The 24,187-nt window shown below is 48.5% G+C and overlaps 1 long non-coding RNA gene and 1 pseudogene across 1 annotated transcript; one reads left to right on the forward strand and one right to left on the reverse strand.

Annotated features, from left to right (window-relative positions):
• The first annotated feature begins 2,937 nt into the window (after positions 1 to 2,937).
• Positions 2,938 to 4,325, forward strand: LOC126517394 (uncharacterized). The gene is made up of 2 exons (XR_007596181.3): positions 2,938 to 3,026; positions 4,189 to 4,325. It is a non-coding gene; the product is annotated as an uncharacterized lncRNA (long non-coding RNA).
• An 8,126-nt stretch (positions 4,326 to 12,451) lies between these two features.
• Positions 12,452 to 23,609, reverse strand: LOC126517399 (uncharacterized; annotated as a pseudogene).
• Between the last annotated feature and the right edge of the window lie 578 nt (positions 23,610 to 24,187).

Below are 24,187 nucleotides of genomic sequence, written 5' to 3' on the forward strand. Positions count from 1 at the left end.
TGCTACGCGCAAGATATGACAAAGCACAAACACTTATGTTCCAAGCATTACATGTACACGACAAACAATGGGCGCGTTAAGTTAGCGCGCTCCGAACTCCAAAGGAGCACGCTCGTGTGCGCTCGAGTGCGACGCCTTCGGAGCTTAACTTAACGGCCATTCTCGCCGACTGTTTTCGGGTGCACCGTCATGCGCCGTCTGGCGAATGTTATGTTGCTTCCGCATCCACTATCGCATTTCGCGCTATTTTAGAAAATGGCACGCCGACCTCACTCCTGTAGTTCTTTTTAGACAATGAAGAGGTAGAAGAACTCGGCGCGCGGCGACGGCGGCAGCAGCAGCGACTCACGTATTGGATGCAAGCTCAACGTTCGCGCCGAGCTCAAAGCGCGCCAACATGTTCCCGATCTCGCCTGAGCGCAGCTTCAGGCGCCCGGCTGCGCGGCGGCGGGAGGAACGAGTGGGCAAGGAGAACGGACTTGCATCAGTCGAAAGAGTGGGAAACACGTCATCTTTCCGGAAGCCGTAGCAGGCGCGCGCGCTCTCGCGCACCGTTTCTAGGACTGGGTGCGTAGAGCGCCCTCCGCAATCACGCACCGGAAGTCACTTTTTAGCCGTTAAGATCAAAAGAGCACACTCTGCTGGCTAGAGCGCGCTCGAGCGCCTTAACCACGGAGAAAGGAAACTGAGAGGCCCTGACGTCACTCTTTGTGAAGCTAAAGTGAAGCCGGAAGTTGGCGTTGCTCATGGCGTTGCTCCGCCTATCGGGCCAGCTCTCCGCTCTCGTTTACATTCCTCGCGAAACCACGCCGCGCTGCGCGCAACAGTGCTGCTCGGACCAGCGCGCTCCGCAGCAATACTAGACAAACGTTAGCACGTTAGCATGATTCTTCCAAAGAGGGCGAAATTTCCCGCGGATATTTCTTCGTCCGTAGCAATTGCCGTGGCGCGGTACATTGCGTACAGCGTTGCATGCGCGTTGATTTCACAAACTTTAGTTCCTCCTGTCCCACCTGGGCAGAGCAACATCCCGTAGAGCACGGTCCAGATAACGCAGCGGTACAAAACACGGAGACCAACGCAAACCTGCCCGCACGGCGCTTTTGCCACGGTACGAAACCTACAGAGCAACACGTGTGAGCGCACATAACAATAACAAAACCGCCATTGTGGCCCGAAAGGCGGCGCCACTACAGCAAAGAAATAAAAAAAGCAAAACAAAGAACCTACAACATCATTTCCCCCACACTTTTCTCCTAGCGTGCGGAGGGGGTAGGGCCTCTCCTCAGTTTCCTTCCTCCATGGCCTTAACTTAAGGCGCCCAATTATTCTACCGCAGCTGAGCCCACCTGCCAGCGATTGGACAGAAAGCGAACAATCAGATAGTGACCGTACCGAGGAACGTCATTGAGTCAGAGGCGCGACAAGCTATTCCAAGTGATTAGCAAATAATGAAGAACAAGATGCTGTGATCCTGATTAAATAGAGAAGTGGGAAGTATGACCAAAAAGAATTCTGTTGTTTTATGTGCCCAAACCACGATGTGATTATTATCCACGCCATCGTGGGGGGCTCTGCTTCTGATTTCGGCCACCTGGTGTTTCTACGTGCATCCAATGCACGGTACACGGCTGCACGGGCGTTTTTGCATTTGTTCCCCATGGAAATGCGGGCAGGGAGTTGATTCCGTTCGCGCTGGCTTCTCGGCACAACGCCACCACGGCGGGTAAAGCTTGGACCGTGCGGAGTACATTTCTAACCCCGCTTCCATAGAACGAGCACCGTATACGTTGCTCGCACCGTTTGCACAAGGCGTAACGAGCTCCGAAGGCGCTTACATGTACTCCGAAGCAGCGGCCAAAGCTTCGTGTTGTAAGCCCAGTAAACGCGCCGGCGATAACCACAGAAGCAAACCGTTTACTGAGCCGCACCGGCGTCATGCACATTCATTGGTAACACGCAGGCACCCGAGGTAAGCGATGGACGCGTGACCACGCGACCAAAGCTGACGGCACCGCAGGCGATTGCCGTGAAAGAGGTCCAGTATATTTTGATGCAGGGGGCGGCAGAAAGTTAGGTGGGCGGATGAGATTAAGAAGTTTGCAGGGACGGCATGGCCACAATTAGTACATGACCGGGGTTGTTGGAGAAATATGGGAGAGGCCTTTGATCTGCAGTGGGCGTAACCAGGCTGATGATGATGATGATGATGATGATGATGATGATGTTTTGATGCGAGAGCATGAAATGTCGCACCGAGCGACGTACGTATTTTAAATGCCAGGGTAAATGCCTCGGCGCACACAGGGGTATGGGATGGGGATGAATTGGGATGATTAAACGAACAAAAAATTATTTGCGGATCTAATGAAGTCCAACAGGGGTCGGTGATGTGGTCCCTGCGTCCACACAGGGCAATCGCTTGGATTATGCGGCGAAAGTGCCGCTGCTGCGTGGTGCCGGAGCCTCGTCGGTTTCAATGTAGGGCAAACCCACAGCAGGTGGTCACTGTCGGCTTCAGCATTTCGCGGCTTGCAGACTGGACACCCAGGGCGAGGATTCAACTGGCGAAAGTGCGGCAAAATCCGAGTCACGGCAGGAGTGAGGGCAACGCTGACCCGGATCCTCCGAAGCTCAACCACCTCTGAACGGCTAAGACGGCGGGGGAACATAGAGAAAGGGATTGAACAAGAGCGGACACTCGTCGAAAATTGGAAACAGGAAACACGTCACGCTATAGTATTAACATCGACGAATTGGGGCCGCGAGCATCGAAAAAGAGAACGTGAAGTGAGATTAACAGAAATTGTTTTATATATTTTATTCTTTCCCAGAAAAATTAAAAATATCTGCGTATAAGTTAAATTAAACTTTGAGGCTTACTTCCGTCGCCTAGCGACAGGCGAACCGGCGAATGAGGAGCCAGATGTTTGCGTCATTTAGCCTGGTTTGGTGGCCTCCCGGCGAATTATTGCGTTCTTTCGGAACTTCGACATGGCAGCACTGCACTATTGGACTACGGCAAGGTGAGAAACTGTTCGACAGTCTGCGACGCACATCAAGCAATTAGGCTTACTGCCTGGCACCTAGGCTAGACTTGTGACGCAGTAAACGAAAAACAGCGTGGCCATCGTGGAGCAGTTAATTTGAATTAAAGAATCGTACTGGGAGATGTTTGCGACGCTTCCTGTAAGCCCCAATATTATTTTAACTAATTTCGGTAGTTTTTGGGCACGCTGGTCACACAGGGTGCTGTGACGCAGTTTCGCGTGTACTGAATTTTACTGCGACAAGTTTTGGCGCTTTCTCTGACTGCCAACATTATTGAAACTAATTTCATTACTTTTTGGGCTACCTTTCGAGCGCAGTGGGCGCGCCTGGCGCTGTGACTCGGTTAGCGAAAATCAGCTCGGCTGTGGTGCGCGGTTTCGCGCTTTAATGCACGGACAAGTTCATGGCGCTTTTCTTTCTCTGACGCCCAACATTGTTGAAAATTATTTTCGATACTTTTATGTTGAGGCCCGCTCGCCGCGCCTGTTGTGACGCAGCGAAAAGCAGCTCGGCCGTGGTGACAGTTAGTTTGGAGCGCACTGAATCTTACTGCGACAAGTTTGTGGCAATTTTTATCTCCCCGCAATAATTTAAGCCTTCTTTCGGTACCCACGCTTGTCGAAAACGCGACGAGCAATCGTCAAGAGTGATAACACGGGAGTGCGTTGCTTGCCCCTGCAGAATGCACAAGAGATAAGCCAAGGAGCCCAAACGCCAGGAACTAGTAACTCGAAAATTCTGTCTTCTGAACGGCACCCGCGCATTTTGTCTTGAGTGCGAGTAGAAGGAATTCTGCGAGCATCCAGCATGCTCTGGTTGAAAGCCTGTGTTGTGGCCACCTCTCTATATTCGTAGCCTACTATGGCGTCGGTTGTAGCCAAGTTCGCGAAACGCGCCGTTGCGCGCGCATTCGTGCTATTAAAGTGCGGGAAATAAGTATTGGGAAGAGGGGAATGCTTGGAATTAGAATGTGTTTGTGGTATGTACGGTATTGCTTGGGATGAGTCGGGTATTTTCTACGCCGCGTGTGTAAATACAAACTGCTTTTGTTTGTAATGCCGCCCACTCACCACTTTCGCACGCTTCGCCTCTACAGGCATTATTCTTACATGTTAATACCAAAATAACGCTTGTCAGCTCACGTCGTCTGGTGGAGCTTCCTGCGGAAACTACTGCTGCTTACCTGGTGCCACAACGCTGGATGAATGCACAAAAAGCCCGCGACGAGCATTTACAAAGAACAAAATAAACGTTAATTTTTCCTCATTTCACAAGGTGGCTTGCGTCTTTATGAAATTGCACGTGGCACATATTCAATGGAGGCTTGTGAAGATCGTTCGGAATAAATTTTACTTAACACAATGATTTGCAAATAAATATGTAATAAATAAAAAATAAATATATAAATATTCGCCGCAAAAGCAAAAAAATGGCTGTGGCTTAGGTTAAGCTAAGGTTAAGCCCAGGATGCGAAGCATACTAGCCTTTATTTTAGTTGTTGAACCACTGTTTAGCCTGGTGAACTGCTGTTGCTTGGCTATATTTGGTGCGGCTAGTAGAAGAAACAACTCAAGCGTTACTCTGCTTCGCCTTCAAGAGTGAAACGCGACAGCGTTCCCGTCGACCCGCCAAGGGGTGTAAGACAATGGGCTACGGCGCAGCGACTACGCGCCCCGCATTGGACGCGGTGAGCGTCGAGCAACGCAGCGTTCGGCGCGGCAACGAAATGTGCGCCTGAGCAAGCGTTTCTGAGCCTTAGAAACAGCTCGTTTCTAAGGCAACACCGCATTCACGAGAGGCGCTTTTGTGCCGCTTTGAAGCATCGTACTCGTGGGTCAGTGGTAGCGTCTCCGTCTCACACTCCGGAGACCCTGGTTCGATTCCCACCCAGCCCATCTTGCAAGAGTTGAGCCAAAGCCACCTAGAAACAAGCGCAGCTGCTTATATACCGCCGCGACGCCGCGAGTTGGAGCCCCGTTTCTCCTCTGTCGTGACGTCGCGGTGTCACGTGGTCAGCCTTGAAGGCGACGCCGCGAGTTGGAGCCCCGTTTCTCCTCTGTCGTGACGTCACGGTGTCACGTGGTATGGCATGGGGTCACTAAAGGTCATTGAAGGCGACACCGCCGCGCCTGAGGAGCTGGGTTGAGCTCTATCAATATGCTTCGCATAAAAGAAAAGCAAGGACCAGACAACGCGTCAACTAACCAGCAGACGTGTTTTTCATTAATAAACACGCATGCATCAGCCAGGAATAACTAACCTTACATGACACGGAATAGTACTACACTCAGAAGTTGTTACAGAATGCTCGTGCCGATGTTGAGTGCGTGCCACCTTCTGTTTTACCTATCTTCCCAGGATGCTGCGCAGTGATTTGCCGTGATTTTTTTTCTGCGACCTGTGTTCTGTTTTCTTTACTTCCTTGTGCACGTGCGTTAATATTCGGGGTTTGTATTTGCATTTAGCCCTCATGGAAGCGTGACCGCTGCCTTTGGGATCAAACCCACGGGCTCAACGAGAGCCATAAGCCCTAACTCGTGCGGTGGGAGGAGAAGTGTTGATTTCCTGTGCGGCTGCTTGTTAAAGGGCCCCTGATACGGTTCGGACAAATTTGGTAGACGCGTAGGGTACAGCTTAAGTAGGACATTCGCACCAGAATTTAAGTGAAGCGTTACGTATTACTGGAGCTACAAGCGATTAGAAGTTACCCTCCTCCCTAGCCATGCTTTTCCTCCTCAACTCGTTCGCCGAGCGAGCGGGACTAAGCTCCGCCTTCACTGGTTCGGCGTCACGATGCGACGTCACATCGTCCACTTCCGGTTGTTTTGGAGCCCGCCCCCGCCCGCGCGAAACCTCTCCGCTTGCCGCTTGGCCGTCGACCCCAAGCGGAGCTATCGAAGCAGCGTGCGTTGCGAGCAATCTGTCGTAGCGCCGAACGTGTCCGGTATTCCGGTAACCACAGGCAAGCTGATCATTTCGGCAAATGACTGGAGGCATAAACTCAAGCTGATGAAGGAACTTTTGCGTAGACGTACGTGAGCGGCCTGATCGGTCTGCACGTTCCAGACACTTGTTGGCGCAGCGCTTAAACAGCCAAACAAAGCGCTAATATTGCTCTAACCAAGTGTAAAACATTTTAAATATTTCTAAAAACAACGTGTTGATGATTACACTCCTGCGAAAAATACACACCAGCAGCAAAGAAGAATACACTTCGTTGCTGCTATTGTGTATGGTTGAGCTCTATGCCACCAGGTGGCTGCACCGTGCAGACCATTCACATTTGCCCTTCTGCTCATCTCATGGCTCATCCCGTTACGGCACAGTCAAGCGGTCAGACCCTGTCCCCTTGCGCTTGCGTTTGCCCTAATACCGGACTCGCGAAACGCTATTGCGTTAGTAATCTTCCGGTGTAAAGTGACGGCCACAAACGCGCAAATCCTGGCGCCGATCGGATAGCAGCAGTCCGATGCGCAGCAGCCAGTTCGCTTGTACGCTGCCTTGCAGATGGACGTGATGTCACAGCTTGACATATTGCCAGTCGCTACTTTTGCAGTCCACAAGGCAACAAAGTCGAATCATAGTGCTCGCGAAAAGACTGAGACCGACTCTGACCGCGGAGCTCTCTTCAAAACGGGGTACGTTGTATACAAGCAGACGACCATTGCTGTTTGCCGGAAGTGCTTGGGTGTACTGAAAAAGTGTCCTTGTGCATTCTCTTTATGTTACTTTCCTTTTATAAAAACAAATTAACTGACATTCCAACTATTACGAAGATCATTTGTTTACCATAAAGTTGGAAAAATTATCGATCACGCGGCCTGATCAGCCAATCGGAAAGCTCGCCCCACTGACGTCATATGGGTGATTTCGGTCATATGGGTAGGGACGGCTTAAAATTCCGCCGAGCAGTGCGCTGCGATCGGCAGCGATGTGCATTTTTGAAACCTTATAATAAATTACACGCTTTACGCGGAGCACTTAGATGTGTCAATTAATGATCAGAAGGACCTACTCTAACGACTCAGTACGTTTGTAGGAAATCGTCAAAAGCGTTTCAGGGTCCCTTTAAGCGTACGCTTAGACCGCAATTATTCAACCGACGGTCTGCATTGACGGACATGTCCATCCTTCATGATAGTAACGAAAGCCAACGTGGTTTGCACGCAATGTTGAAATTATTCGAAACGGTTAAAGCACACTGCTGAAGCATTATAACACGAATCTAAAGCAAACGGAACCACCACTTGGGGATCAATGAGCCAAACACTGCTGGACAATGACTTGGTAGTTCTGCAGTTCCAAAATGCCCCCCAAACTAATTTCGTTTAACCTACATCACGTGCCAAGCACGATTGAAAAAGAACTGCCTAATAACGCCTAAACGCAAATAAAATTGACACACTTTATTTTCTTTTCTCATTAGAGGCACACACGTGAGACCTACGAAGGGTGTCCTCGTACACAGACTCGTGGTAATCGTAAAAGAGATGATTCGTTCGTCGAGTACGAGTCAAGTGAACTGTCACAATACGCATGTTTTGTCCTATTGATTGCTCGAGGTTATGAGTAATACAGGACTACGCATAGAACACTACACGGGCCGTTTTTTTTTTCAGGCCATGGCCCGGCGCGGACGAGAAAATGTCATGCGTTGGCCCGCCCGCTGATTTAAAAGTTTGCCTTTACCCGCCCCTGCCTCGAAAGATTCAGGCCCGGCCAAAACTGGTTTAGTTTGGCGCATTAACCCTTAAGTGTGCACAAACTAGCTCTACTTCTTGGTGACTTTGGTTATTGTGAAGATACTGCCATGTGATCGACGGGTGCCGGGAGGTCAAGCTGCGCGAAGCAGCTTTTTTTCGTCCCTCCCCTCTAGCTAGTTAGCCTCTAACATCGAAGGAAATAATCATTTTATGACTAAGCTAACCCGCGCAAATTGTTCTTCGATATGCACACGCACGTACACTACAGACAGGGAAGAAATAGGGAGTGGTGAGACTGGCAACTGCTACCGAGATCGGCACGACGCCTGCTTACTCTTTGGGAACGGCGATATATTAAAACAAGTTGAAGAATATTTGCAAGAGGCAGATTTCAGTGCACCAAGTTTTCCGCTAAAGTTGCTGCTAAATAAAGAAAATGAAAAGTGACTGCTTTGATCATCACGTCCGTGCTTCGAACTGTGATATGAACGACCGCACAAGATGTTTCAACTAGCTGTGCGGCAATAGTGTCGACAAGCGCAGCCAGAAGACAGCGGTGCTCGCTGATATCGCACGGACTGTCGTCAAAATTTCATGCCAGTTAACGCGCTGTAAATACCTGGAAGTATATTTAAACTTCTCTTCTACGCGTAACAATACAAACCAAAAGCACGGGTAACCATGCAATAGTAAAATGGAATGGCCAGCAGCGGGTACCACTGCTAGCCATTCCATGCTACCAGTGAATGTCCTAAAATCAAAGCGATGTAGAGCGATGGAACTAAACCCAATAATCTTTGCTGAAATGTAAATATCAATACACCGGTATGTTGGCTTCCAGAAAAACCACAATGCACGGTTATTAGAAGCTTTTTTATTGCGAAAGCACTACTGCTCGCACTTTCGGCCCATCGGTGGTCGTGGCGCCTCCTTACACAGCTGCGCGTCACGTGACCGTGTGACGTCACGCCAGACCGAGAGATGGGGCCCCAGATCGCGGCATCTATGGTGGAAGGGAAGCCTTGCGCGCCGCTGCTGCGGCGCTACCGAGTGAGGGCGCTCGCTGTTGTGACGTCACGCCAGACCGAGAGACGGGGCCCCAGCTCGCGGCATCGATGGTGGACGCCAAGCCTTGCGCGCCGCTGCTGCTGCGCTACCGAGAGAGGGCGCTCGCTGGTATGACGTCACGCTAGGAGAATAAATGGAGCTACAGCTCGGCTCCTCGTAGTGGTCGGCGCGCTGCCTTGCTCTATGTCGGATGATGTATAGCCATAAGTTTAACAAAGGGCAACCATGTCCACACTATCAGCCGAACCAAGGCGCAGCCAAGAATATTGCTTTCGCAATCTTCCAGGCTTAACCAAGCTAAGCCTTCAGGCAATTTTTTCATTATGAAGAAATTGCTGGCCTGCAAGGCTAACGCTCATGTGCAATCATGCAGTCAAATGGAACATGTCATTTTATTGCTTTATTCGGCTACATTAAAATGGCGGAAATTTGGGCATTCTTCCCCGCTATAGAAACTAAATTGTTCTCTATCTGTTGTATCTGATTTGTCGTCTGTCTGGTGAACTAATTGTTGCCTTATTATGTGCGGTTTTACTCATAGCGCATGTACAGCACAGACAAACTAACTTTTTTTCTCACGTCAAATTGCGTTAGGCTGTGATTGCTTTTCATGTAAATACACAGGAAATCCATATAGTGCCAGAAAATAACATATACAAGGCGGTAAATATGAGGCTTCAGCGACCTAATGTGCGAAAATAACAATTAAAAATGCACCGTGAAAGTAAAATTTTTTGCGTTCTCGTTTCTTTTTGACATCGCTCTCACCACTCTTCCAAAATTCTGCAGCAACCACATAGGTGCAGAGTATTTTTTTAAGAACAATGAACAGTTCAAAATTGTGTTCGAAACAACAATTAGTTGCTGTTGAATACTGCAGAACTCATTAGATACCGCTCTCTTTAAGTAGTCCAAGAAGATGTTGAAAATTTATTTCATTTATATTTTCCTATTATTATGATCACGCATAAGGCCGTGCCAAGCGGCATAATATTGACTACGGCCGAAAATCCACATGGTTCTGAGCAGAAACATATTATTGTAAACAACTACCCCTTTAGGCTGGTTATCTCCTCTGGAATAACGCAATAAAGTGGTACTGGGATTACCTTATCGTTGCTAACATAGTCGACGATTTTTTTTCTTTGCAGCGAGTCTCCCATCATATAAATCGTTTCCAATCTTTTCAACGCAATCGCAAGTGTTTTCCGATACAAGCATTGTTGAGTGGTGGACTTGGCATATCATTTTCTTGTCTTGCTTTAGCGCAACTCAGTTTGAGTATGAATAAAAAAGGACAGACAGGTGACAGAGTGAGCCTTGACCTCCAACTGGTTTTATTCCATGATCCTATTGGGCATTATACAGCCCGCTCATAGCACACGTGAATAAGTAATCTAAACAAAAATATTACAAGAAGCACGACTAAATTTCTCTAAACACGTAGACAGCGCCTTAAAAAGCCATGTTCCTTGCCTGGCAATGACATGGATCACGCACGCCTTGTCGCATTTTTATATGGCATCACCCGCAACGATCTCGCTTGTCGGTACATTGTAACTCCATCCTGTGATGTTGCAGATATCAAAGACTGGTTTACATCCGCAAGTCTTGCAGTATATGGCGGGGGACCCGCTTGATGAAACTTGGTTCCTAATGACGTAACCGTGCTGGCGCATGAGCTCATTGATGCACTATTTTATGACAAGGGAAACTTATATACTGCTGCAGGAGTGCTGTCATGTGACCTACCCTCTTAGGCAAAGTTACACCCTTTGGCGTGCCCCTTCTGCCACACAACAATAATCGTTATCTGCCTTGGTGCGTTTCCTTTCTTTAACGCTGCGAGCCCGGCTCTTTCCAGTAACGAACGGCGCGCGCGTTATCAGAAGGGGCACTCCAAAGGGTGTAAACTGTTCTATGCTGATAACGCGCGTGCCGTTCGTTACTGGAAAGTACCGGGATTGCAGCGTTAAAGAAAGGAAACGCATCAAGGCAGATAACGATTATTGTTGTGTGGCAGAAGGGGCAAGCCAAAGGGTGTAACCATAGAGAAAGGGATTGAACAAGAGCGCACACTCGGCGAAAATCGGAAACAGGAAACACATCACGCTATAGTATTAACATCGTCGAATTGGGGCCGCGAGCATCGAAAAAAAGGAAGAATGTGAAATGAGATTAACAGAAATTGTTTTATTTTTTTTTATTCTTTCCCGGAAAAATTAAAAATATCTGCGTATAAATTAAATTAAACTTTGCGGCTTACTTCCGTTGCCTAGCGACAGGCGAACCGGCGAATTACGAGCCAGATGTCTGCGTCATTCGTCAGACACACCGCCGAAGCGAGAGAGACCGGCCGCGCATCTGAGCGTTGGACTGTTCGGGCACCCGTCTACCTGTTTTTATATTTTGGGATTTAGCCTGGTTTGGTGGCCTCCCGGCGAATTATTGCGTTCTTTGGGAACTTCGACATGGCAGCACTGCACTACTGCGCTATTGGACTACGGCAAGGTGAGAAACTTTGTTCGACAGTCTGCGACGCACTTCAAGCAATTAGGCTTACTGCCCGGCACCTAGGCTAGACTTGTGACGCAGCTAACGAAAAACAGCGTGGCCGTCGTGGAGCAGTTAATTTGAATTAAAGAATCGTACTGGGAGATGTTTGCGACGCTTCCTATAAGCCCCAATATTATTTTAACTAATTTCGGTAGTTTTTGGGCACGCTAGTGGCACAGGGTGCTGTGACGCAGTTTCGCGTGTACTGAATTTTACTGCGACAAGTTTTGGCGCTTTCTCTGACTGCCAACATTATTGAAACTAATTTCATTACTTTTTGGGCTACCTTTCGAGCGCAGTGGGCGCGGCTGGCGCTGTGACTCGGTTAGCGAAAATAAGCTCGGCCGTGGTGCGCGGTTTCGCGCTTTAATGCACTGACAACTTCATGGCGCTTTTCTTTCTCTGACGCCCAACATTGTTTAAAATTATTTTCGGTACTCTTCACTGTAAAACAATTTTTGTGAGAAAAACAGAAAATGCATGGCAAATTTAGTGACATAACAGTTCTGTTCTTGTATGTTTTCTGTTTTCCATTTCCCAGGAATTTCGCATCTATTGTCTGTTATTGCTTTTCTGTACTTCTACAGAGATATTTTGTTTCTGATATCTTCTTAAAGTAAGAGGCTTTCTGTTCTTGCACACAATTTTTCTGTTAATGCTTTTTCTGTTATCCTACAGAAATTTTCTCGCCTTAGAACGGTTTCAAATAACAGGCTATTTTGTAATCGCACACAATTTTTCTGTTAATGCTTTTCTATCATTCTACACAAATTTTCTCTGCCTTGCATTTACAGTGTTAAACGTTATTTTGCAATGACAATTTTTCTGTTCATATACTGCTTGTCATTTTGCGGAAACATGGTTTAACCCTGTATAATGAAACTGTATTACCATATTTAAGAAAAATGGGCTCTGTTCTCTCCTAAACTCAGTAGATATTTTTACACTTAGATACTTGCTGTTTATGTGCCATCATCTGCATAGAAGCCGCGGGCAGCACTAACTTCGCATGCATGGTGCTAGCAGCATAACAAGAGTGATTTATATTCACAGGCGAAGTTAAAGGCAACAGCTTGACATTCCAAATTTTACTCTTTATTTAGAACTCAAACTCAAGCTTAGAACTTGCATTGATCCAGGGCATTCGCCAAGGCAGCCACTTTTGGCGACAAACAATACTGCTTCTTCGACGTTCGTCGTGCCTTTGTGCTTCTTTCTGGGTTGATTCCTGCGATTGCCCTTAAAGAAACAAAAAAAAGAAAAAGGTGGGATTAATGTACCAAGAATACCACCGGGCAAATAACGGGTACTACCACAGCTTAGATGCTATTCGAAGTACTGACTGGACAAATCAAGAAAATTTGTCAAACTGACTGGCTACAATGTTAACAAAAATAAAATCCCCCAAGAAATCCTCACTAGTGGAAAGCGAGGTGCAACAACTGGCTTGCTTTTTTCACGAGTGCACAAAGTTGGAAATAATCGACTTGTTTCAGAACATGTATGAAAGAAGCCACAAGTCACTGGACAGCATAACAAATTTTCCCTCCCCCTGTGACCTCGTTTGTAAGTTAAAATCAGTGCTGGATTCTTCTATCTGCTTTCAGAATAAAAGCGGGCATTTCAACGAAATAAGCGGGGGACACTTAAGTCCGCATTTAAGGGTATGATGCGACAGGTCAATGGCCCCAGTTTGCCGCATCCTCTTGTAGAACGTCATTTGCGTACATGTACTTTGCGACTCACTTATTCATTAATTTTTAATTTGTGCCTCTATTACCTCAGATACTCATTAGCATACAGTCGTAGGCTACCTCAATATGCAAAAGGTCACCCAACACAGAAAAGTATGGGGTACACTTAAGCTCCGCGTTAAAGGGTATGACGTGACAGCGTTAAAGGTTCCCGTCTGCCGGCTGCCCTGGTGGATCCTCAATAATGGATCCCCTCCTGATCCTCCCTTTGCACCTCTTATCTCGCACATACCCACTACCATGAAGTCGCAAGCTACCAGATTATGCAAGACTGCCTGATGTGGACATAAAAGTCCCACCTTAACCAAACCATGCAATCGTGAATGTGTTGCCTAAGGATAACCTGTCCAACTCGGGATGCAAAGGCCCTGGAGGGCTCGATCCTCTTTATCTTCCCACCTCAAATTGGAAGCCCGAATTAGCAGCTCCTACCAATATGAACAGATCATTTGGTCTCGTGATGTCGCACAACCCTACAGCCAATCAGGGCCCGGCCATGTCGGCTGCCGGCTTCCACCAGTCAGTTACACCAACTGTTATTTTTTGCTGCCCAGCAAGCTCGCACTCCTCCACCATCGTCTACAGAACACCCACTCTATGAGCCACAAAAAAATTTACAAACAAAAACTACAAGCTGTGCTAGGAACGGTAGAAAATCTAGGCGCATACTTTTTCTTGCAGTAAATGCAAAGCAAATGTGTGTTTCAACATTTTCATGAATGTTCCCTTAAGTGGAACGAGCACTGGGCACAGAACCTAGTGGCGAATAAAGGTGCGAGAAAGCACTAAAGTTGTGGAAAGCCTGCCAACTGCTTCTGTCTCAAAATTATTCAAGAGAAAATATACCACATCTTGTATATTCGTTTTTACTTTCATATTCAAGCACTTCCAACTTTGGTTTTTGGGAAATTTTAGTTTCAAGACTTTTATTCGATGTATGAAATTCGAGTTTTCATCTATGAAATTGTACTTATATAGCTCTTTTCTGATATATGTTATAGCAAGGTACTGCAGTAACAGTAATAAAGATATTTCCAGCACCTCTCTGAACTGTCTGCTTTACAATTGCTAGCAATCACAACTTTTTCTAAAAAGTTCTTCCCCACCTTCTGTAATGGCATAAAAGCAGTAATTTTAAAACAGCCCACCAGCAATGTTTCCAGAAAATATGTGGGAAAGTAAGAAATGCAAGAGGTGAATACCAACACATATCAGGAAAGATAAAGAAAACAAGACCTCACCTCTGCACAAACTCCAATGTTAAAGCTACTTCAGGTGGACACTCGATGTTAAGAACAAAGTATAAGAGAAACATGGCTTTGAAAGCTGCAGCCCGCTGAGTAGTCAAGATAGCGACACCATCCACACAGACAGTGAACATTTCTGCCTCAAAGAGACCTGGTCCTAGAAAAAATAGAACAAAGGAATATTAGTACATCGTGAGATGGTCAATGATCCCAAAATCTAACCTTTCATACATATTATGGGCGTCAATGGCATGTCTCCCAAGTCATCGTCATGGGCGGTCTCCTGCAAAAGCAAGATAGAGGGAAGGCATTCAAAAACTGATATATTGCTGCATGAAATAGAGATGAAATTGTGTCAACGCCTGCGGAATGTACACGATCATACTCTGTGCAAAGCAATTGCCTTTTCACACTCATTTCAAAATTTTGTTCAACCATGGACAAGAAAAGCAGATATTTGGACGTAGCAGCTGATCCCTCGGCTGCACCTGACAAGTACCCAAAGAACAAAGCTACAGGTCATGAGAGAGACTGATGTTTAGGCAAATCCATCAAGGTTCTGGGTTCAAATATGCGACCGGGAAGAATTTTTATTCAAATGCAAAGTTTGTGTGAAAGCTGCACAGCTTTCCTGCGTAGCTGGGTTGTCGTTCTTGCGTGCATGCTAAAGAGAAATTACTCCTTTATTGCAGGCCATCCGTCATATTACAAAAATGACAGGATAAACCACATCCAAAAGCCAAAACAGTTCTAAAGACAGATTGTGTTATTAGCTGCACAATTACATTGACACGAAATCAGCTGGACGTCTTTAAACCATACAGAAACGTTTACTGGTTGCAGCCACAAACATATTTGTTACTAAGGCAGACTAAAGAGATATTTTTCATATAACCTTCATCGCCACTAAAATTTGGGGCACACCTAGGCTATGCCCTAAAGGATATAACGAGACTGTGTTAACGGCTCCCGTCTGCGGACCCTTTTCGCATAGGTGACATGCACTTTTCTACTCACTATATAATCTAATTTGTGCCGCTATATATCCCACATACTCATTAGCATACAGTCATAAGCTACCACATTTTGTGAGACTAACAAAGCTATGAAGCTCCACTTTAACCAAGCCGTACGGATGTGCCTTAGGAGTAGTGTGTCTCAACAGGGAACCGAAGGTACCATAGAGTACCATTTCCATTTCGACCTCCCATCTCAATGAAGTTAGATGAGCTGACTGCTCCTGCCAACTGCCATTTCACACCGTCTCACAACACAATCCACCAACCAATCATTAGTGCCCTGCCACAGGCATGCTCGTGATTTTTGCTTACAATGCCCAAGGCTAATATTCTGTAGGACGAGGCGTTGAACGATACTGCGTGAATAGTTCTTAACACTATTTATACATTAGTGCCATTCCGCTGTATTTTTCCTGATACCTCCTCCCAGAGTATCTTTCAGAGCACTCTAGCATGAATAAACAAAATCTGCAAAGCTCAAGACTGAAAAAAATTATGACAGCAGATTTTAAATACCATGTTGTAATCTCAGCGCTGACGCCCGTTGTTGCAAATGGGTCGCAAGCCCCAAGGGTGGCGTTGGCCTGGCGGCGTGGGGCACAACTAGAAGCATCCGAAGGTCCCGGCAAAGCATGAGTCGACTGGTAACAGAACAACTTGTTTATTCTAACATCGCAAAAGAGCGGGCGGTCAGGTCGACCGAAGTGGAGAGACGGGAGAGCACATAACTCAACGGAAGAAATCGGAGCCTCTCTCTTGGCGTCCGGGGGGCAGCTGCTCTTATACTCTCGGAGTTGAGGGCAGGAGGAAGGCCTCGTGACGAGACCACGTGACGGCGGGCACGGACAGGCTCAGAGACACGTTGAGACGAGTGTAGTGACGCATCCGCCAAGCCGGCGCCGGTCAGACCTCCTCGCTTCACACTTGGGGAGCTCCTCTCCCCGGCTGCCGCGCTTTGACAAGCGTAGGCACACACACACACACGCACACACGAAGACACGTGGCACTGAAACACGCCTGGACACGCTTGGCGGGGAGGCTTTACGGCAGCTCCGAACGGGCCAAAATGTCCGCCGCTTTGAACGAAGCCCGGGCGTCCGTTGTATCCGCGCCGGCTATACCGCGCGTCGTAGGCGAAACGTAACAGACCGCCCCGCCGGGGGAAGGAGATCCCGATGGTCAGGGCACTGCATCCGCTGTCCGGAGGGATGTAGCTTGATGATGCTCATAACCGAAGTCGGTCGTCCTTCGGCGTTTCTTGAGCGCAGTGCACAGAGAAGGCCTCGTTCTCTCGTTCAGGTTCACACAGGACACTGCTAAGTGACTTCGGGAGAGCTGACATTTTTGTTCTCGTTCCCGGCAAGCGTTAGAACTACGCCGAAACTCAACCACTCAGTCAGCAAGCACGGCACAACCCTCACTAAGCCCTGCCAGGCTCTTTCCCCTTTTATACTACTGCCTAGTTCCTTACAGTAGTTTAGCAGCACTCAGAACGCGTCCACAAATCGGAAAATTGCACTAGAAAGCACATCATCACTTTGAAACACTACACAAAAGCAATATGTTAAAAATCCTGCCTCAGGAAGAAAAACATCAGTAACAAACAATTTTGAGGCTGATTCCCACGTTAGGGGCTTCGACTTAAGCCATCGGCGTTACCGTTGAGACTCCCCTTTTTGTGACGCACCTCAAAGGAATATTGTTGCAAAGCGAGGCTCCAGCGCAGGAGGCGGCCATTTTTGGAAGAGATGGTCAGCAGCCATTGGAGAGGGCAGTGATCCGTCTCAATGATAAACCTCGAGCCGGCTAGGTAGCATGACAATTTCTGAACGGCCCACACGAGACACGCACACTCTTTCTCGGTGGCGCTGTACGCCTCCTCACGACTGGTCAGCTTACGACTAGCATACAGGACGGGGTGTTCTACTTCTCCATTTTCCCGTTGGCACAGTACAACGCCCATGCCTCGCTCACTAGCATCGCACTGAACAAAGAACCCTTTTGTGTAGTCGTGCGATCGTAGCACAGGCTGGCTTGTTAGGGCGCTAAAAGCTCTTTCCTTTGTCTCGTCCCAGACGACTGTTTGCGGCTCTGTCTTTCTTAGAGCATCCGTCAGGGGATGCCGCGATATCAGAGTACCTGGGGATGTACCTCTGATAGTAGCCGGCGACACCTAAGAACGACCGAATATCGGTCTTCGTGCGCGGTTGCGGGAAGTCTCGCACAGCGGCCACCTTTATTTCAGAGGGGCGGCGACGACCCCGACCAATCACGTGACCGAGGTAGACAACCTCGGCCTGTGCTAACTGGCACTTGGGAGCCTTGACTGTCAAGCCCGCTTCGCGCAGGCGGGTTAGCACTGCCCGCAAGTGTGCCATATGCTCAGACCAGGATGCGGAGAATATCGCTACGTCGTCTAAATACGGTAAAGCGAATTCTTGCTGTCCCCGCAACACTTTATCCATGAGGCTTGAAAAGCAGTATGGCGCGTTCTTCAAACCAAAACTCAAAACTTTAGGACGGAATGTCCACATGGGTGAAATGAACGCCGCATACCTACTAGCCTCTTCTGTAAGTGGAACCTGCCAATAACGCCTGACAAGATCTAGGGTGGAAATAAACTGAGCGCTACTAACTTTCTCAAGGCGCTCCTCGATGTTAGGGATCGGATAAATTTGATCCTTAGTGATGGAATTAAGCCTGCGGTAGTCGACGCAAGGACGAGGTTCCTTGCCCGGTACCTCAACTGAAATCAAAGGGGAGGTATAATCACTCTCACCCGCCTCAATAACACCGAGCTGTAGCATTTTCTTTACCTCAGCCGCCATAATATCGCTCTGGCGGGCTGACACCCGGTACGCCTTGGATCGTACTGGCTCTGGGGAGGTAAGTTCTATGTCAAGAGTAAGGACAGAAGTCCTACCAGGCCTCTCAGAGAACAGACCTTGAAACTCTTGTAAGAGCTGGTGTAGTTCGGTTTTCTGCTCAGGCGACAGCGATGCTTTACTGATTAAGTCACTAATGACTTGATCGGTGTCTTTCCTGTTCGTCACTGAGCCTAGTCCCGGAAGCTCGACCGGAAGCTCTTCGGGAACGTTTACCATCATGCACACCACTGCTTCCCGTTGTTTATAGGGTTTGAGCAGATTACAATGGTAAACTTGCTGTGCTTTCCGCTTTCCTGGCAGACTCACCACGCAGTTAATGTCCGACAGTTTTTGAACAATCCGTGCTGGGCCCTCCCACTGCACGTCGAGTTTGTTCTTTAGCGACGTGCGCAATATCATGACCTCATCGCCCACCTCAAAACGACGGGCCCTGGCTGTCCGATCATAATAAACCTTGGCCCTCTGCTGGGCCTTTGCCATTGCTTCACCTGACAACTCCTGTGCCCTTCTTAAGCGTTCGAGGAGCCTAAGCACGTACTCCACCACGACTGGGTCGTCGCCCCTGCCTTCCCACGATTCTCGAAGCATGCGAAGCGGAGATCGCAGCGAGCGACCGTACACCAGCTCAGCTGGCGAAAACCCCGTAGCCGCATGCGGCGCGGTCCGTAATGCAAACATTACCCCAGGCAGACACAGCTCCCAGTCAGTTTGATGTTCAAAACACAATGCTCTCAACACGCGCTTCATGACGGAGTGGAGCTTCTCAACGGAATTCGACTGGGGGTGGTGCACTGAGCTGTGTAACAGCTTTACCCCGCACCTTTCGAGAAAGGCTGTCGTCAAAGCGCTAGTAAACACTGTGCCCTGATCTGATTGGATTTCCGCAGGAAAACCAACTCGCGCAAATATGGACAATAGTGCATTGACTATCTCAACTGAGCTGAGTTCTTTAAGCGGCACTGCTTCAGGGAACTTTGTCGCTGGGCAGATCACAGTCAAAATGTGTCTGTACCCCGTGGCTGTTACCGGCAGAGGTCCCACTGTATCAATAACGAGCCGTCTAAAAGGCTCCGTAATGATAGGTACCAACTTCAACGGCACCCTCGATTTGTCCCCTGGTTTGCCCACCCGCTGACAGGTGTCACATGTCTTCACAAAGTGGTCTGCGTCCCGAAAACACCCTGGCCAATAGTACTCTTGCAAGAGACGGTCCTTAGTTTTCTTAACTCCTAGGTGTCCGGACCACGAACCCCCATGCGACAAGCGCAACAGATCCTGACGATAGCATTGAGGCACGATCAGCTGATCGAACTCCACTCCCCTGCGGTCAATATACTTCCGGTACAGGATCCCACCTCTTTCCACAAAGCGAGCATTTTTCTTGGCGATACCTTCCTTGACAATGCAGCGTATGTTTTCTAGGCTGCCATCCTTTTGCTCGGCTATCAAAGCCGACCGGCTGACTTTTAGCAACCTATTAAGTCCGTCTGACGTAGGCGCGATGAGCAAATCTGCAGATAGCTCTTCTAACTTTCCCGCATCGGGAATTTCCTCTCCAGTATCTGGTGCCTTTAACGCTACAGGCTCAATTTTATTCAGTTCGGGCGTGCTCTGAATATCAGCTTGCTGCGCCTCTGACCCTTTCTCATCGTTCGACAACGTCGGCCCCGCAACTACCACCTTTGCAGCGAGCTCCCGAACCTTTGATATGGGTAAGGCCTGAACGCTAGCCTCACCAAACAAAAGCCCCTTCTCGCGCAGGAGGTGATCGGACCTGTGCGAAAATAGGTACGGGTACTGGGGGGGCAGCATAGATGACACTGCGGCCTCCGTCTCAAGCGCTCCGAAAGGTCCTTCAATAAGCACTTTTACTACGGGCAGACACACGCTATGAGCTTCCACGGCTTGCTTGATCCATGCGCACTCGCCCGTGAACATATCGGGTTCTACGTAAGAGGGGTGAACTACATCCATCGTAGCTGCGGAATCGCGAAGCACTCGGCACTCTTTCCCGTTCACGAGGAGGTCTCGCATGTAAGGCTCGAGAAGCTTCATGTTCTCGTCAGTGCTGCATAATGACAAAAACACGACTTTTGTTTTTGTTTCTGGACACTGCGCCGAAAAGTGACCCGGCTTCTGGCACGTATAACAAACGCGCGCTTGCCTCGTCTCGAACCGCTTTCTGCGTTCGGCTTCGGCTGCCGCCGTCTCCTTACGTTCGGTCGGACTGCTTTCACTCGCATCCGCGCTACGTGTGTCCCCCTTTGCTCTCATGGGCGTGAACTTCGGCCTCTCAAACTTGGAGCCAAATTCACCCTTTTGACCGTCCTTAGCTCCGCGAGCCCGACGCGTCACAAACTCCTCGGCTAGCTCAGCGGCTCTAGCCACCGTACTAACGTCTGGCCTATCCAAGACCCAGTACCGCACGTTCTCAGGTAACCGACTATAAAACTGTTCCAGCCCGAAACACTGCAGAACTTTCTCGTGGTCACCAAACGCTTTCTCTTCTTTGAGCCACTCTTGCACGTTTGACATAAGCCTGTACGCAAACTCTGTATATGACTCACTTCTGCCTTTCTCGTTTTCCCGAAACTTCCGTTGGAAAGCCTCCGCTGACAGCCTGTACTTTTTTAGCAGACTCGATTTCACTTTGTCGAAATCCTCTGCCTCCTCTCTCTTCAAGCGAGCGACTACGTCGGCCGCCTCGCCAGGTAACAAAGTGAGCAAGCGCTGTGGCCACGTTTCCCGAGAGAACCCCTGCTTCTCGCACGTTCGCTCAAAGTTAACCAGGAACAAACCAATGTCCTCTCCAAGCTTAAACGGCCGCATCAGGTCAGTCATTTTGAACAATACTCGTTCTCCTGCACCGTGTGCCTGACTTCCATTGCGAGCGCGTTCCATCTCTACCTCGAGACGCTTCATTTCCAAAGCGTGTTCGCGCTCTTCTTTTTCTTTCTGCTCTTTTCGTTCGCGCTCCTGTTTCTCTTTTTGCTCTCTAAGTTCGCGCTCCTGTCTCTCTTTTTGCTCTTTAAGTTCGAGCTCATGTCTTTCTTTTTGCTCTTTAAGTTCGCGCTCCTGTCTTTTCGCCCGCTCCTCAATGGTCTCAAGGCATTCCGACAGCTCGTCATCCTCAGCCTCTAACTCAAGAATAGCCCTTAGCAGTTCTGGTTTTCTGAGTTTGTCTGAGACATCCAGACCCAACTCTCTTGCAAGCTCCAGCAATATCGGTTTGCGCAACGACTTCAAATCCATGGCTGCTCTGAATGCTGCTTTCTCTACTGCCTTCTATTGTCTTGCCGCAAACTAACCCGGCAGCAACGACAACCACAATTACCAGCTCTGTTTCTGACACTAACAAAAGCCTGGCAAAACTCAGTAGAAGAAAGTCCCGCACTCACGAAACCTCGCAGCCAAGAATTCAGCGCAGTCGTTCCGCTGCAGGCAACCAGTCATCACACAGGGCTCGTTGCACTGCTCCCGGATGGTCGTTGTGCTGCTCAGCATACAGTCAACCGCATATCTTCGCTGCTGGCCTCCGTTGTCGCGATCCCACCGCTGCCACCAGTTGTAATCTCAGCGCTGACGCCCGTTGTTGCAAATGGGTCGCAAGCCCCAAGGTTAGCGTTGGCCTGGCGGCCTGGGGCACAACTGGAAGCATCCGAAGGTCCCGGCAAAGCATGAGTCGACTGGTAACAGAACAACTTGTTTATTCTAACATCGCAAAAGAGCGGGCGGTCAGGTCGACCGAAGTGGAGAGACGGGAGAGCACGTAACTCAACGGAAGAAATCGGAGCCTCTCTCTTGGCGTCCGGGGGGCAGCTGCTCTTATACTCTCGGAGTTGAGGGCAAGAGGAAGGCCTCGTGACGAGACCACGTGACAGCGGGCACGGACAGGCTGAGAGACACGTTGAGACGAGTGTAGTGACGCATCCGCCAAGCCGGCGCCGGTCAGACCTCCTCGCTTCACACTTGGGGAGCTCCTCTCCCCGGCTGCCGCGCTTTGACAAGCGTGGGCACACACACACACACACGCACACACGAAGACACGCGGCACTGAAACACGCCTGGACGGGCTTGGCGGGGAGGCTTTGCGGCAGCTCCGAACGGGCCAAAATGTCCGCCGCTTTGAACGAAGCCCCGGCGTCCGTTGTATCCGCGCCGGCTATACCGCGCGTCGTAGGCGAAACGTAACAACCACCACCCTAACTACATGTAACATTTTGCTAGTAAAAGAATGCAGATATGGAGTGGAACTTTTTATACACATACAATGCACATCTGAATTCTGCATGCACAAGCACTTTTCTGCCAGATGGCAGCAGAAAAGAAAATTTTGAGCTTGCCTCAACGGTCTTGTAGATGAGCTCTTCATCCTCGTCAAAGAGGGCAAAGAGGAGAACAAGTGCACCTGCATGTTCTGGTGTCACTCTTGAGACGGCTCTTTGCTTGTTCAATTTCTTCGAGACATTTCTTCACCTTCGGCCGCTTCATCTGACTATAAGCATAACGATATACACGCAGCCCAACGCTTTCCATGTTAGCACCAATTCTTTGGTAAACCTCACTACCAAGTAGCTCCTTGGAATGCTCAAGAAGGCAGTCCTCAGTAAGCAAAAATGGCCAGTTCTTTTTTACTTCTGTCACACTCCCCGAGTGGTTAATGGTCAGCCTTTGTGATGCATACGTCTCAATCATTAAAGGAGTGACAGGCTGCTTGTTGGGATGCATTTTAGCATAATCAGAAAGAAGCTGTTGCTGCTTTTCTCGTTGTGTCAACAAACTTTCTCCACTTGGTAACTCTGGCTGCCATGCTACGCAACCATAGGAGTCACGGGTAGATCGTGGACGTGGCTGGAAGGAGTCTAGGTCATGAACAATTTCTGCAGGCAGCGCATGTGCAATTGGTCTCTTGTTATTGACGCAGTTCTCGAGCTTCCACATCAATGTCTCAACTCCTGTGCCAACAACTGTACCCTGTAGAAAATCCTGAAATGATGACGGGTACATTGACACAACTTTTGTTGCAATTATTCTCAGGTTACGTCTGCCAGGCGCTGAATGCTTATGCAGGATTAGAGAACTCAGCATTCTCACCATCTGGTTCAGATCGGTTTTTGTAGGCCTTTCTTGTGCTTTGCATGCTTGAAGTAAACTTGGCGGGAACATTTCCCAAGGGATGCAAAATTTCTCAGCCCATTCATCTAGCTGCGAGTTGGCATCTGAAGTCACCTTAGCACAACTGCCACCCTGCCTTGATGGGACAGGAGCAGCACTGATGGTTTGAAACTTCTCAAGCAGGATGCGTCTTTGCACAGGGGCTAAGAAGTCTGTCTGATTATTGTAGATATCTGAAGTGTTCTGCACATTTTACTCCCAACTCCTGAAGTTTCCGACTGATGGTGATGAAGTCCTCCTCGCTGAGTGCTGGAAGCCACCCCTGAACAAGTGACATGAAGTCCTCTGGGCTGAAAAAAAATTGACAATAATCTAAAACTGCATGCTTAAGTGCAATGACTGTGACTTTTGGATGGCCGACATCATATGACTCAAGTGGATAGTAATCTAGAAGGTCGTGAATGGAAATGCACTTCAGTGTCCCAAATTCTGGGCCCGGCAAGAAATACACCATCATCATAGGTTCCAAAACAGAACAAGTGACACGAACAAGAAAAAAGACTTTGTTCTCTAGCAATAAAATGAAAATGATCCGACCAAACACCAGCCTACTTTCTTCACGACTCAAGATCACGACCATGTCTTTGCTGTACTTGATGCCCCTGTATTCAATTTGGTATGTGCAATACAATTCTTTTCCTAGTACTCCATAAGTTTTGATGGCTTCCTGAACTTCCATATTGAACAAACTAGGGCAAAATATAAATGTGGAGTCAATCACCAAGT

This window comes from Dermacentor andersoni, chromosome 11 (assembly GCF_023375885.2).
Source record: "Dermacentor andersoni chromosome 11, qqDerAnde1_hic_scaffold, whole genome shotgun sequence".
NCBI lineage: Eukaryota > Metazoa > Arthropoda > Arachnida > Ixodida > Ixodidae > Dermacentor > Dermacentor andersoni.